Raw genomic sequence first — 17,131 nt, 5'->3', positions numbered from 1 at the left:
GCTTGGGAGTAAAGCTGGGGAGGAGGAGCCCGAGCTTCGGCGGCCTAAGCGCCCTCAGGGGCTGGGGTTGGGGGATTTGGGAACCTTCATCCCAGCCGGCGCCATGCGGGGGTAAGATGCGTGCAAGTCATGTCCCGGAGCTGCTGTGAGGGCGTTTGACTGAAACTTTAGTTGAGCCGAGGGTTGTTCGACGTGATCATTTTTCAGGAGAGGACCTTTCTCCCGATTTAGGGTAGCAGCGGGATGCCTGAAGTAGGCAAGGGTTTCACTCCATCTCTGCCCGATTCCCCAGCCCCGGCAGTCTTTCTTGCTGGAACCTGGAACCTTGGTGGAGAAGAACCGTGTTTGGGGTTTCTGCTTTCTTCAAATTCTTCCAGCACGAGATCTATGTGGGAAAATGACCTCAGAGTCATCCAGAGTAGTTGCTGTTACCTGTGGGAACAGATGTCTGGCATGAGAACAAGTCAACACCAAACGTTTATTGCTCAAATGTGTTGTCTGGATTGTGATTTCCACTACGGGCCCTGGTGCGCCTTTTCCCCACAGGAAGTCAGGCCATCTTGGATGAGTCCTCGCTGCTCATTTGCCCCTCATCTGCCCCACGAAGTTTCTGTGGTTCCCTTCCACACTCAACTCCACTTGCTTTCTTCATTATTTCAGACAGCTCCTTTAAATCGCAGCAAGGAGGCTAGGAGACTGGTTACCTTGAGTAACTTCTCCTTGTGACTGGTGGGGCAACTCAATAGCCCAGCTTCTTTCTTTCTTTCTTTCTTTCTTTCTTTCTTTCTTTCTTTCTTTCTTCCTTTCTTGTTTCCGTAAGAATAGTCCATAGCCTAGCTCACTTAGCAAAAACAGTTTCTGTTATCCTTATTGTTTGAGAACAAATTCGCTTCTAAACTTCAGATACATTCTTAATTGCTACCCCAGTCCCCAGCAAAAACAGTTTCTGTTATCCTTATTGTTTGAGAACAAATTCGCTTCTAAACTTCAGATACATTCTTAATTGCTACCCCAGTCCCCAGCAAAAACAGTTTCTGTTATCCTTATTGTTTGAGAACAAATTCGCTTCTAAACTTCAGATACATTCTTAATTGCTACCCCAGTCCCCAGAGTTATGGGAGGAATTTAATTCAGTGTGGGGGGGCTTGTCTTATGTATTAGTTCTATCCCTGTCACTGTGATAAATACCTCAACAAAAGCAACTTTGAGGACTTATTCTGGGCCCACACATTCAGTCCGTCACTGTGGAGAAATTCAGGCAGGAAATCAAAGCATCCGCAATCAAGAACAGAGAGGAATGGCTGCATGCATGCTTACTGGTACTCATCATCTTCTCTGTACTTGCACAGTCCAGCATCCCCAGCCTAGGCCTGCCTGTATCAACCAGTGTAATCAGGGCAGTCCTCACAGACACACCAACAAGCCAGCTTCATCTAGAGATCCTCTTCCCAGGGGATTCTAGATCGGGTCAGGTTGAGCATTAAAACTATCATCAGAGATCTTCTAAATTCAAGTGATGGCGCTCTTGTAGAACATGAAGGTTTTCATTTCACTGTGCTGACAAGGCTTGTCCTCAAGAAACACCCACAATGTCCTGAAAAGCTTCCAAGTTTTCTCCTCCAGGACAGGGACCTTACGTTCTTATAGTCTTTGTGTCCACATAGCATTTAGCTCACATAGTATATGCATTTAGCTCATTTAGTAAATACATATTAATCACCTGACCAGGTGCTAAAAATTAGATACATTTGAATATGTCATGAGAATTTTTAGCAAAGAGAAGTCTGTGTGAAAAGTGGATGGTGTGGGATTTGAACCCACTACTGAAGTGTGTGAGGAATTCATGACCACAACTGAGAATGGTTGGTCTAGTAACTGGATGTAGTTGAGGATAAACAGGGTAACTTATTGATTACAAAAAAAATCTCCATGACAGAGGTATTAATACTTACTTCTAATGGTAATAAAAATGCAAGTGATATGGGGAGTGATATTAATCATTCATAACTAATAATATGATTAATATGATAGCATGAAGGGCAAGAAGCTGGAGGCAAGGGACCCATTTGGAGGGAAGTCATTTGTGATTTATGGAAAAAGTATAATAGACTATGTCCCTAGGGCATAACATCCCCACAGGAAAAATAATTTAAAACGTAACGATTTTCTTCAGGGTTTCTTTTTCCTGTGATAAAAATGAAATCACTGTTGTAACCTGTCTCCATCTGTGCTGTGCAGAAAGCTACCCTGGAGCCAAAGTCACACTGAAACTTATTTTACTTTGTGAACTTCCTCCACTTATATTCTGGCTGATTGTTATTATGGGCAGTTTTGTTTTCTGAGACTGGCTCTCTACTTAGACCGAGTTGTCTTGAACTCATAGATCTGCCTGCATCTGCCTCCTGAGTGCTGGGACTAAAGGCGTGCGCCACCATTGCCCAGCAGAGGTTCTTTCTTAATGTATGGAATACTGAGTATTCCATGAGAAACTGCCTCCAGCCTTCAAAGTTCTCATGATCCTGGTCATAGTAATGACGTCTTTAATCTCAGCACTCAGGAAGCAGAGGCAGGTGGATCACTTTGTGTTTGAGGCCTGGTCTACAGAGTGAGTTCCAGGACAACCAGAGCTGTTACACAGAGAAAACCTGTCTTGAAAAAAGAAAGAAAGAAAGAAAGAACCTCAGATCTTTCCATGCTATCTCCATGGTGTGCACGGTTGTCCTGTCCTGGCTGACACTGTCAATAGCATCAACAATGCTGAGAAGAGAGGCAAACACCAAGTCCTCATTGGACCCCACTCCGAAGTCCTCACTGGGCTCCTAACTGTGATGATGAGACATGGTTACCTTGGTGGAGTTAGAAATCGCTGATGTCCACAGAGCTAGGAAAAGCACTGTGAGCCTTACAGGCAGGTTGAATAAGTGTGGAGTGGTAGGTAGGCTCTTTAGTTGATGTGCAGCTCAAAGACCTAGGAAAACAAAGGGCAAGTAATCTGCTCCCACCCTGTCAGTTTGGCTTCCTTGTACTGACAGCCTCAGCGGGCATCGTGGACTATGGCAAAGCAAAGAGAAAACACACAGGAGGCAAAATCCTGCGATGCCTTTTCTAGGGATGTAAAACACATGAATAAAAATCCTCCATCAGGGAGCAAGGGGAAAGAGAAAGGAAGGAAGGATGGAAGTGAGGGAGGGAGAGAGGGGAAGAGGGAGGAAGGAAGGGAGGGAGGGAGAGAGGGAAGGAGGGAGAGAAGAAGGAAGGAAGGAAGGACCAACCTCCACATGAGCTGAGACCATCACCTGTCTCTGCTTTACAATCCAAGTCCAGTGGCTTGGAATGCCTTCTTCTGTCCTCTTCAGGTACACCGCTCTCTCTCTCTCTGTCTCTCTGTCTCTCTCTCTGTCTCTCTCTCTTTCTCTCTCTCTCTCTCACACACACACCATAAAAATGCCCAAAGGTGATCTTTCAAACTATGAAGGAGGCTCTACCATTCCTTGCCTGGGATTTCTTGGTAGGGATAAGGAAAATTCATGGTTCGGCATGGTGGCACGTGCCTGTGGTACTAGTGCTTGGGAATTGGAGGTCGAGGTGGGAAAACCAGAAGTTCAAAGTCATCCTTGGCTATATAATGAGTTAGAGGTGAGCCTGGATTCCATGAGACCCATTTTGTAAAAGAGAAAAAAGAGCCCAAACCACCGGACTATAATGCAGTACCTTCACACTGGAAGTAGAAGAGGGGTGTTTTGGTTTTGTCTGTTTGTAATAGAGTCTTGCTATGTAGCCTGGTTGTCCTTGAACCTTTGGCCCTTCCCTTGCCTCAGCTCCTGACTGTTGAGATTGTAGGCCCAGCTAGAAGAAGGAACTGACAAGAGTTTAGGGGCAGGAAGTAGAGGGATGGCTCAGCAGTTAAGAGCACTGGCTGCTCTTCCAGAGAACCCGGGTTCAGTTCCCAGGACCACATGGCAGTTCACACCACCGGTTACTCCAGTTCCAGGGGATCTGACACCCTTTACCAGCTTCAGCAGGCACCAGCACACTGGTGATTCAGAGATACACATGCAGGCAAAACATTCATACACATAAGACAATGAATATTTTGCCAGGTGGTGGTGGCACACACCTTTAGTTCCAGCACTCGGGAGGCAGAGGCAGACGGATCTCTGTGAGTTCAAGACCAGCCTGGTCTACAAGAGCCAGTTCCAGGACAGCTCCCTGTCTCAAAAAAAAAAAAAAAAAAAAAAAAAAAGTTAAGATGTTTTTCTGAGACAGAAACGTTCTTCTCTGCAGGGAAAGCTGAAAGATATTTTTATTTCTATGCTTTCCTTGAGTGTGTATGATTCCATTCACCAGACTTCAGGATTAATTTGCAGGGAGCAGGAAGGTAGGCAGAGGAAACGCCAATGTGTTCTCCTGTCCACAGCTGTGGGGCCCAGTGCTCATGGAGGGCAACACAGAAGGAAGTAGAAAGAGGCTGTGGGGAAGAAGGGTGTCCAATAGGGACTGAGAAAGAGATTTCCCAGTATTCCTTCCATAGCGCTCAGTCCAAGCTGGTCCCGCTCTCCCTGCAGACCAAGGCTGTCAAAGTCGGCTGGAGGCTCGTCGGCATGAGTTGATGTACTCCTGGTCTGCAGCATGGTGCCTAAGAAGCCAATTCCAGAGTCTTAGGCCTGTCTACATGTCCTGGCACAATTCTGCTGTCAGGGCCGTGAGAAGCTGCCTGAGGTTCCAAGGCGTTACAGAACTTGATTTGCTACGTGTAGCTTCTTGATTTCTGAGTCATTCTTTTCAAAGATCTTGGCATTCTGAGGTCAAGTAATCACGGTTGACTTTTTGTGATTTGCCTTTGGGCCCTTTGCTCAGGGAGGAGTGACATGAACCTAGCTATCGGGTCTCTGTGGGTACCTCTGTATGGTTCAGTTATGCATTCAGTGGTAGAATGCTTATCTAGCCTGTGCAAGGCTCTGGGAGAATCCCCAGTACTGAAAATGAAATAATTAAAACCCGACAGCATCTTTCACAGAAACAGAAAAGCCAATCTTCAAGTCCATATGGAATTATGAGGGACTCTGAGTAGCCAAATTGGGGAACTTACCCTTCTCAACATCAGAGCTCTTTTAATTAAAACACCATGGAGAGTGGAACTGTAGAGAAATGGCTCAAACGTTAAGAGCACACGTGGTGGCTGACAACCATCCAGAACCCCAGTTCCAGGCTCTCTGACACCCTCAACTGAACTTCTCAATGCCAGGCATACATATGGCAAATACACACATGAAGGCAAACAGTGCTAAACATCTAAAGATAAATAAAAATAAATATTTTTATAATTATTGTTTTAAATTTTATCCGTATAGGCACTTTGCCTGCATATGTTTCTGTGTACCATGTATATTCCTGGTGCCCACAGGTACCAGAAGAGGGATATTAATTCATGGGAACTAAAGCTATAGCCAGTTATGGGTCAATTTGTGGTACTGGGAATTGAACTCAGGTTCTCTGAAAGAAGGGCAACTGCTCTTAACTGAGCCATCTCTCCAGCTCAAAATAAACACTTAAAAGTAAAGTGGTGCCAGGCAGTGTTGGTGCACACCTTTAATTTCAGCACTCAGGAGGCAAAGACAAGTGGGATCTTTGTGAGTTCGAGACCAGCCTGGTCTATAGATGGATTTCCAGAACAGTCAGAGCTACAGAAAAACCCTGCCTTGGAAAAAAAAAAAAAGATTCCAGTATCAGAATAAGACAGACATGCAGACTGGTAGGCTAGAATAGAAACCTTAGAAATGAAGCCCTTACATCTATGGCCATTTTTTTTTCTTTGTTTGCTTATTTGGTTTGAGACAGGGTCAGTGTCTATCCCTGTCTGGCCTGAAACTCTCTATGTAAACTAGGCTGACTTTGAACTCACAGAGAAGACAGTCTTTTCAACAAATAGTGCTGGGGAGACTGAATAGCTCTGTGCAGAAGAATGAAGCTGGACCGTTACCTTACAGGGTGTGTGTTTTTAATGTGGTTTCTCTCTGCCAAAATTCACACTGAACGTAAGGTGATGGTGACGAGGAGATGTGGTGATGGAATGGTGAGGTGTGGTGATGGAATGGTGAGGTGTGGTGATGGAATGGTGAGGTGTGGTGATGGAATGGTGAGGTGTGATGATGGAATGGTGAGGTGTGGTGATGGAATGGTGAGGAGATGTGGTGATGGATTGGTGATCTGGTGAGGAGATGTGGTGATGGAATGGTGATCTGGTGAGGAGATGTGATGGAATGGTGATGGAATGATGAGGTGTGGTGATCAATGCTGATGAGGTGCTGGACCGTTAAGAGATCTGTAGTCAGGAGGCCCCACTGTCATGAGTGGATCCGTATGTTTCTTAGTGACTGTTCACTCTTTGAAGCTGGGTCAGGTCTGGGGGGGGGTTGGGTAGGGCAAGTTGTTCTAAATCAAGCTCAACTTCCACAGCTCTCTCTCTTGCTCTTTCTTATCATGTGACCTCCCTTTCTCCCCATCCAGTGCATTTCATTCTCTTGTCATGTGACGTAGCAAGATTTGGTTGCCCAATGAGCCAGAATGACTCTCCTTTCTGTAACAGCAACACACACAACATTAATGCGTACATAATACACATGAACACACACACACACACACACACAAAATCTCAAAATGGAACAAACTCCTTAACAATAATATTGGAGAGAATCTGCCTGATATTTGATTTGGCAATGAAAATTTCATGTTCACGATACCAAAAGTATAGGCAATGAAAGAAGAAACAAATAGACTGCACTTTATCAAAATTGAGCACTTTGGGGCCTGGAGGAATAGCTCATTGATAAGAGCATGTGGTTAGCATTAACAAGGCCCCAAGTTTCAACCCCCAACACCAAAACAATAATAACAATTGCTATTATAATTGCAGATTTGGGGGTATCACTTAATCGGTAGTATGCTTGCTTTTCATGTATAAAGCCCTGGGTTTGATCTATAGCAACAAGCAAACCTAATGTGCATAACTCTATGTGTTGTAGAATAATCTTTTTGTACACTGTGGATATGTGTCACTCTGGTTAGTTTAATAAAAAAGCAGAGTGGCTAATAGCTAGACAGGATTTTTAGGGCAGAAATAATGCTGAGACGAATCATGGGGGAGATACCAGGACTCAGAGCAACCAGCATTGGTATCAAAGTAAAGGTAACCAAGCCATGTAAAAGGATGTAGATTAAAAGATATGGGTTAATTTAAGAAAGCTAGTTAGAAATAAGCCTAAGCTATCAGCCAAACTTTCATAATTAATAATAGGTCTCTGTGTTGTGATTTGGGAGCTGGCTGACTGAACAAAAAGATTCATGTTTACACATATGTATACATATATTTATACCATATGAATAACTATACCCTAACTACATGGTACATAACTATAATTCCAGCACTTGGGAGATGGAGGCAAGGGCTACACAAGACCATGTCTCAAAAAAGTAACAACAAAAAGTTAACTTGTGCAAATCAAAAGATACTGTCAAGAAAGTGAACAAACCTATAAAATTGGAGGAAATTTTATAAAACATGCACCTAGTAAGGTACTAATATCAAGAGCATGTAAAGAACTTTTTTGTTTTTGATTTTGTTTTTGGAGACAGGGTTCCTCTGTGTAGCTTTGGAGCCTGTCCTGGAACTCTCTCTGTAGACCAGCCTAGCCTCCAACTCATAGAGCTTGCCTGTCTCCTGAGTGCTGGGACTAAAGGCATGTGCCACCACCACGCAAGAACTTTTAAAACTCAACAACAAACAACTTAATTAAACAGACGGAAGTGGTTGTAGCTCAGTTGATAGAGTGTTTGCCTAGCATGCATGGGCCCTGAGTTTCCTTCTTAACACTGAATGTCCTGGCCAGGATGGTACCTGTAATCCCAGGACATGTAGATAGAAAGAAACAAGCTCAGAGTTCAAGGTCTTCCTCAGTTACATAGAGAGTTTGAGGCTACAAACTCAAAAACAAAACAAAAAGAAACATTAATTATATATCTAACAAAACAGAATTATATGATGAAAAATTAATGTTAAAGAAATAAGTCAAAGGCAACTAAACTCTTAGACAGATATACCATGTTCATGGATTAGAAGACTCCATGTGGCAAAGACTTCTCTTTTTCTTTCCTCTAAATTAGTCTTTAAGACCTCTTGCTCCCTTACAGCAGGAAGCTGAAAGCTCCAAGAACAGTTGAGTCCTTAGCCTGACCAGAGAGTAACGATGGCAGGAATTCCACAGCATCTGTGAACTGAGCTCCAGGGTTAATCCCGCTTCTGCAGGAAGCTCCTCTGGCTGGAGAGTAAATGAGATTTGTTCAGATTCTAAAATGAATGGAAATACAGACCTCATGGTTAATAACAGTTTCTCCTAGTTGTTAGCAATAATTCCTCAGACAGTTATATGCCACTAGGAGACGAGATGCTACAGAGAACAAACTGTGGCTCTGATATTTATGACAAAGAAAAATTTATAAAAGCAGTGTTTATCCAAAGGGAGAAAACCAAGGACTGTTTGGATTGCTACAAAATGTCAAGATATTGTGAGCAGTTAGCTGATAATATTCTTGTAAACAGAACTTTTTTCTCTAAATATTGTTCTTGATTTTAAAAGATCTCATGAAGTTTCTCTGCAGACATAAGTTTGTTCTAAAATTTGAGTGGAAGTTGGAAGGTCTTAGGATAGCTGAGATTTCATCTGTGGGTAATACTGGGGACTGAGCCCAGGACCTCCCACATGCTAGAAAAGAGAGCTACAATTGAGTCAGCTACACTCAAGCCATCACGCAAGACAGCTCTTGAAAAATAAAAGGAATCACTGCCCAGTATTTAGGTGGATTACTCGAGTTATCAAGATGGTGCAGGAAGAGAAATGTAGCTCATCTGGTAGAGTGTTTGCTTAGTGTGCACAAAGCCTGGTAGTTGCATGCCTACAAGCCCAGCACTTTGGAGGCGGGGGCAAGCAGATCAGGAGTTACATAATAATTTCTGAGGCAACCTAGACTGCATGAAATTCTGTCTAAAAACAAAGGACACCAGACAGGACAGTACTAGCAGGAGATTGTGTATATACTTCAACTAAACATAAGTATGCGTCCAGTTAGCTTTTCATGTTTTACATCTATTTATAAAAATCTTAGTGGGTATGAACTCTTACACTAATGCCACAGAGTGTATGTGGAAGGCAGAGGAGAAGTTTCAGGAGTTGGGTCACTCCTTATACCAGCTGGGTTCCCCGCACCAAGCTCTTGACAGCAAATACTGTTTTACCTGACCACCTAGCTCACCCACCCCTTCAGTTAGTGTTTTTTGTTTGACTCTCGGTTTTGAGACAGGGTCTCACTATGCAGCCCTGGTTGGCCTGGAATTCACTATGTTGGCCAGGTTGGCCTTGAGCTCACGGAGATCCTCCTGGCTCTGCCTCCAGAGTGCTGGGATTAAAGTGTGCATCACCACATCTGGCTGGCCTCTGGTTAATATATAAAAGAACATTAACCTTTATATATTTTCATTTTATGCGTATAGATAGGTGTTTTACATGGTGCCTGGAGAGGTCAGAAGAGGTCAGTTGTGAGATGCCATGTGGGTTCTGGGGATCAAACCTGGGTCCTCTGGAAGAGCAGCTGCTTAAGTGCCCCCCATCATCTCTCCAGCTCTCTAGTTAGCTTTTTGATGAAGTAGCAGAAGCAATTGTGGAAGGAGAATCTTACCAATAAATGGTGCTATGGCAATTAGTTACCTATAGAACAAAGGAAAAGAAACTGGGCCTGGCCTTTATAGCTCAAACAAAAACTAATTCCAAAAGAACCATGGACTTAAATGCAATTTTAAAACTTTTCAAAATTTATTTATTTGCATGAATATGTGTGTTATGTGTATACATATGAATATGTATATGTGTGTATGTGTGCGCATGTGCGTGTGCATGTGTGTACGTATATGTATGGGCCTGTTTATGCTCATGTGTATGTGTGTGTGCCTGCCTGAGTTTATGTGCACCCCATGCATGCAGGTGCCACAGAGGCCAGAGGGTGTTGGACTCCTGGAACTTGAGTTACAGGTGATTTTCAGATATTTTTTGTGGGTGCTGGGAATGAAAGCTTGTCTTCTGCAAGAGAATTAAACACTCTTTTAAATGCTGAGCCGTCTCTCAGGCACAAATTACAGACCTTTTTAAAAGGATATAAGAGAAAATATTTAGGACTTTTACTGGGGGAGTTATTTTTTGTTTTTTAATTAAAAATAGATTTGTTTTTTTATATAATATATTCTAATTATGGTTTTCCCTCCCCAAACTTCTCTGAGACCCTCCCTACTTCCCCACCCTCCCAAATCCATACCCTTTCTTGTGAACTCTCTCCCTCTCACTAGAAAACAAACAGGCAGCCAGATGGTGGTGGCTCATGCCTTTACTCCCAGCACTTGGGAGGCAGAAGCAGGCGGATCTCTGTGAGTTTGAGGCCAGCCTGGTCTACAAAGTGAGTTCCAGGACAGGCTCCAAAGCTACACGAGAAACCCTGTCTCGAAAAATAAACAACAACGCAAACAAAGAAAAAGAAAACAAACAAGCATGTAAAAGAAGATAAAATAGAAGCAAACAATTTTGGATAGGACAAAATAAACAAATAAATGGGGGGGCAAGGAAAAAACATATTGGCACAGAGGCACATACACTAACACACACAGAAATTCCATGAAGACTCAAAATCAGAAACCATAATAAAAGACCTGTAAGTGAGGGGAAAATCCCCAAACAAGCATTATGGGGCGGGGGGGGGGGGAAATCCGAAAATACCTTTGAGTTCATTTGTGTTGGCTATCTACTGCAGGTCGTAGGGCCTGACCTTTAGGGCCTGGACAGATGGCTCACAGGTTAAGAGCACCGGCTGTTCTTCCAGAGGACCCAGGTTCAATTCCCAGCACCCACATGGCAGCTCACAACCGTCTGTATCTCCAAGATCTGACACCCTCACACAATTCTAAAACGGAGGTGGCATACACATGTAATCCCAGGACTCAAGAAGTACAGGCAGGAAGATCGCTGAAGGTTATCCTGGGCATATATCAAATTTGAAGCTAGTTTGTGATATATGGGACTTTATCACAAAACAAAACCACAACAAAATCTGACAATTCATTACAACCTACTAGATGCACAGGTAACTCATCAAGAGAGTAAATAACAGCTGGGTATGGAGGTGAGCTCTGTGGTCCATTTTACATGCATGGGAGGCTGAGGAAGATGACTTCCTACAAATTCAAAAGAAGCCTGACCAATATAGCAAGATCCTAAGGAGAGCAGAGAGAAGTGGGAGAAAAGGAGAGAGAGAGAGAAAGAGAGAGAGATAACATTTAGATGGCAGATAAACAAAAGTTCAGCATCAGTAGCCGTTAGAGAAATGCAAATTAAGCCATAATGAGACATCACCACACTCATAAAAATGTGTAGAATGTCTGTTTTGCATATATGAGGCCCTGGGTTTCCCAGACATACACCCATGGTGTTTAACACTAAATGCTAGCAAAGCTGCAGAGAAACTGGGCCGCTCACACTGTTAGTGGATATAAAATGATAGCATTTGGAAAACCATTTGTCTGTTCCTGAAATCAAGCAACAAACAAACAAAGTGAGATATATATATATATATATATATATATATATATATATATATATATCTATCCTGGGCTTTTATCCAAGAGATATGAAGGAAGGTTCATTTTCATGCAGGAACTTGTATACAAATGTTCATAGCAATTTCATTTGTAATAGCTCCAAATTGGAAAGCAGCCAAATATCCTGTAATGGATGAGTGGCTAAATGAACTGGGATCTGCCTATCTTTATAATACCGCAATATAAAGTATCCTGAATTTTAAAGGACAGTGTTATCGATACAAGTAACAGCTTGGATGGATGGTGAAGGAATTATATAGGGTGGAGAAAAAAGCGAGTCTCACAGGGATGCCTCCTGGCTTGTTTCGTTTCTGTATCACTCGTGGAGTAGCATAATTATAGAGATGGAGAACAGATTAGTGGTTGCCAGGGGTTAGTGATGGTAGGGAGGGATGGGTGTGGCCATGGAAGGGCAACGCCAGTGTGTCTTGTATGATGACACAGTTGAGGTGGGTGTTTTTTTTTTTTTTTTTTTTTTTTTTTTTTAAATGTCGTTTTGTTTTGTTTTCTTTCCTTCTAGTGTTGAAGATCATACTCAGGGTGCCTACATACTAGGCAAGTGGTGTACCACTGAACTATGCTACCAACCTCATGGTTATTTTTGCCTTTTAGTTAAAAACAGTGTTTTGGGGCTATAGAGATGGCTCTGTGGTTAAGAGCACTTTCTGTCCTTCTAGAAGACCTCAGTTTGGGAGACACAAAATTATCTTCAGCTAAATAGTGAATTTGAGACTAGCCTGGGCTACATGAGACTGTGACTCAAAAAAAAAAAAAAAAAAAAAAAAAAAAAAAAGAAATAGCTAATCTCCTCTAAGCTAAGTCTGCTGTGGATATCTTGATAAAGGGTTTAGCTAAGTGAATGGACCGGACCGGTACTGGGAGGCAGTAAACATGAATATTGACTCAGCAAACAGGACATGCCAGGTGCTTTTCCAAGTGCTAGGGAGAGAACATGATAAGCTGCCCTTTTAAGCTTATACTCAGCTAGAGAAGATGGATATTTTTCAAATATGTATTATAGCTCACATACTCTACATACCATAAAGCTAGATATGGATCCTTTGAACAAAAGTATACACAGAAAGGGTACTATTCTTTTGTTTTTTGTTTTTCGAGACAGGGTTTCTCTGTATTTGCTTTGGAGCCTTCCTAGAACTCACTCTGTAGACCAGGCTGGCTTTGAACTCATAGAGATCTGCCTGCATCTGCCCTCTGAGTGCTGGGATTAAAGGCGTGTGCCACCAACACCCCGCTAAGAGGTACTATTCTTGACCAGGCTTTTGGATGAAATACTTGTGATCCTAGCCGTTGGAATGCTGAGGCAGGAGGAAAACTGAGTTTGAAGCTGGCCTAGCCTCTGTTAGCAAATACCAGGCCAGCCATAGTGAGAATCTGCCTCCAAAAGAACGAAAAGGAAAGAAAAGATGGGAGGGAGGGAGAAAGGAAGGAAGAAAAGAAGGGAGGAAGGAAGGGAGGAAGGAAGGGAGGAAGGAAGGAAGTCTGAGAGAAAGCCTTTGTTGATTTGTTCATTCATTGCCTCTGCATCTTCCTGGTGAGTCAATGTGTCAGCTGCTGTCACCACCATTGCTATGTTCCTTTCCTGGCGTCAGAACCCAGCTTCTTTGGGCTTCCAACATGGCCTGAGGACCAGTGGCTCAGCAGGAACCCACCAGACCTTCAGCAGGCACGAAGCTGATTCTGCTAGAGCTTGCAGCCCGCGGTCTGGGCAGCAGCTGAGTTCTCAGCCTCTCCAGTGTGAGACAGGCTTTACTGAAGTACCCAGGCTGTGCTGAACTCCTGATACGCTCTGTGCTAAGAGTTGCTGGGATTATGGGTGTGTGCCCCCATGCTTGGTTAGATTTTAATTTCTTTGCAAATTGCTTCCCTTCAGTAATTTCATTTTAATAAATTCAATTTGTCAGTGAATGTCTTAAGTGTCCGTTTCCCTTACTATGATAAAATATGCAGACAAAAGCAACTCGAGGGAGAAAGGGTTTATTTGGCTCACGATTCCAGGTCAATCATATCAGTCACAGCAGGGAGGCAAAATGTTGGGATCCTGAAGCAACTGGTCACAGTCCAGAGCGGACAGCAACGAATGAATGCATGCATTCTAGCACCCAGCTTATGCTCTCCTTTTCATTCAGTCCAGGACTCTGCAGATGAAATGGTGTCATCCATATTGGGTGAGTTTTCCTATATAAATTAACCCAATTAAAATCCCTCACAGGTATGCCTTTAGGCCAATCTATCCTAGACAGTTTCTCCCTGGGATTTCTTTCCCAGGCAATTCTCTATTGTGCCAAGCCGATAACCAAAACTAACCTTCGTGATAGGATACCGACTTCACCCCATTCCCCCCCCCCCATTTTCCTTGGCTCTCATCAGGCAGTCTGGGAATATGCCTTCACTTCTGAAACTTCAACTATGAAAAGGCTGATAAATAAAGGTCCTGGGACATGACCCTGTGTTCCTCAGAAAGAACTTCAAACTGAGCAGTTAAATGAAGGAAAGCAGTTTTGTAAGAAAAAGAAACAGTACATGGCATGTCCTTCTAGCTTATGACAAATGTTCATGGTATGTTTTATTGTACTTCTATGCTTGACAAAATAATTAACCCTGAAAATTCCCACATCCCAAATACCCACCACACACAGCTATCCATGTTACCCCACAAGGGAATTTGTCAATGGGTGTGATTAGTGGCTGAGATTCCTGAGGCCGGAGGATGGTCTAGTTATACACATGAGCATATGAGTCTTTAAAAACAGAAAGCTTCTCTCAGCTACAGAACCAGAGAGAAGAATATAAGGACCCAACCCGTCATTGCTGACTTGGAGGATGGAGGAAGAGGCTACCAGCCAAGAATGCAGGTGGTTCAGAGGTCCAGAAAGGACCCTAGGCCTGTAGACACCTTGATTTCTGCCCAGTGACAGCCACATCAGACTTCTCCCTACGGGACTGCAAGGCAGTAACTTTGGTTGTCTTTGCATGAAGTTCATGGAAAAGGCTTGGAGCACCTGTTGAAAATGAACATAGTCCTTTCATTTAGTTCTCTCTTTTTTTAAATTAATTTCTTTATAAGCAAGAGGAGCCACTTGAGCTTCCTTGAGCAAAGGAAACAGGTCTTCTGTGAGCACACAGGACACCCAAGGCAGAAAAGCAGGAGATACAGAGAGGCAGCTTGGAGGAAGCTACTCCAGGAGGCTCCTTACTCTGACCCTCCACCTCCTCCTCCCCACCCACCTTCACTCAGCTTCGTTCTCATCCCCCCCCCATGGTAAACACACATCCTCTGCTATTTAGTCCACGAATCGCTTCAACTTCCCTATTGGACTAGAATCTCATTCTCAAAGCCAATGTCCCAGGAGAAGGCATTGACGCGGGGACTCTTTGTACACGGTACCTTAAACTGTGTCCTTTCTTGGAGGGGGTCATTGCAGATGTAATGAACACGTAACACAGCAGAGTGGAGCCTTACTTCAAGGACTAGTGTCCATGTAAGGGGCAGGTAACTGGGACACAGTCAGATGCAGAAGAGGATGGTCAGGAGAAGAGGAGTGGTTGCTATGATGCTACCTTGAGCCAAGAAATGCCAGAGCTACCAGCAACTGGCAGAGGCAAAGGAGGTTCTTACCTTAGAAGCTTCAGATGAACATGACCCAGGCAAACCTCACTTTCAGACTTCTGGCCTCCAAGGCAGGCCAGGAAGCAACAGTTTCTGTGCTTAAAGCAATGTGAGTTTTGGTGGTGGCAGATTTTGTGGTGGCAGATTTAGAAAACCAGTGCAGTGTCCAGTGTGATCCGGTCCTTTGTGGCTAGGGGACCAGGTATTTATTTATTTGTTTGTTTTTTTTGAGACATGGTTTCTCTGTAGCTTTGGAGCCTGTCCTGGAACTTGCTCCATACACCAGGCTGTCCTCGAACTCACAGAGATCTTCTTGCCTCTGCCTTTTGAATGTTGGGACTGAAGGCATGCACCACCACAGCTGGGTCAGGACCAGGTCTTAGAGTACAAATGCGACACTTCAGGACTCACTGGAAGGGTGAATCACAGAGTATGGGGCAGATACCCTGAAATGCTATCCATCTAGGCCCCTAGGCCTGGGACAAATATAGTCTCTCCTACTCTCCTCTTTCTTCTTTTCTGGTTTCCCTTTAAAATATTTAGACTCCTTTACCTTCTGGAAAGCACTGTGGTATATAAGATACAAATCAGGGGCTTCGTGGTTAAGAGCATTGACTGCTCTTCCAGGGGACCTGGCTTCAATTGCCAGCACCCAAATGTCTGTTCACAGTCATCTATAATTCCAGTTCCAGAGGACCCAACACTCATGGCAAAATACTAATGCACATAAAAAAAATAAGTTTAAAAAATATAAATCATTTGTCTTCCATACTGCAATCCATTTATCTAATGACTTTTATTAGTGTTCTACTGTCTAATGACTTCTATTAGTGTTCCTTTTATTGCCATGTTGTATTGAGCATTGATGTTGGAAAATTATTTTGTTACCTGATTTTGTGTGGCACACATACACACAGAGGCATTCTCTGGCTTATGTGTGGCAGTCAGGGGCTATCTTACAAAAGTAAGTCCTTGGCTGGGCGTTGGTGGCACACGTCTTTAGTCCCAGCACTCAGGAGGCAGAGGCAGGCAGATCTCTGTGAGTTCGAGTCCAACCTGGTCTATAGAGCTAGTTCCAGGACAGGCTCCATAGCAATACAGAGAAACCCTGTCTACAAAACTAAGTTCTTTCCTTCTACTGTTTGGGTCCCAGGTTTGGTAACAAGTGCCTTTATCCCCAAGCCATTTAACTGGCCCCAAGTTAAGGATTTGCAAAGGGGACAGTCATCATCCTGTAGAATCACAAAGGTGAGAGAGTTAGAGAAAAAGGAGAGGCGACGACAGAAGTTGGAATGGTGCACTCTGAAGGAGAAAGGAGACATGACAAGGACCCATGCAGCCTCTGGAAGCTAGAGAAAAAAATCTGTCCCAGAGCCCCCAAAATGCCGAGTCCTAATCACATTTTGATTCTAGCTCAACCAAATTTGTTTGGGACTGCTGTTTTCTATATTTGTGTTCTTTTAAAACACTGCATTGGTGGTAATCTGTTGAGTCAGTGAAATCTTGCCTCAAACATGGGAGATAAAAGAGGGCCCTGCTTCATTGTAGAGTGTGAACCTAAGGGTACTATGCCATCCAGCCAGGTTCCCACCAACTTCTGGTCTTGTTTATTTATTTTTTATTACAATTTTTTTTTTTTGAGACAGTGTTTCTCTGTGTAACAGCCCTGGCTGTCCTAGAACTTACTTTATAGGCCAGGGTGGCCTCGAACTCACAGAGTGCTGGGATTAAAGGCGTGCACCATCACTGCCCCGCCCAACTTCTGGTCTTGCAGGCTACTTCTGACCTCGTGGCTTGATTTCAGCAGTCTG

This window comes from Phodopus roborovskii, unplaced genomic scaffold (genome assembly GCF_943737965.1).
Source record: "Phodopus roborovskii unplaced genomic scaffold, PHOROB, whole genome shotgun sequence".
Lineage (NCBI taxonomy): Eukaryota > Metazoa > Chordata > Mammalia > Rodentia > Cricetidae > Phodopus > Phodopus roborovskii.
This window is presented reverse-complemented; position numbering follows the sequence as displayed.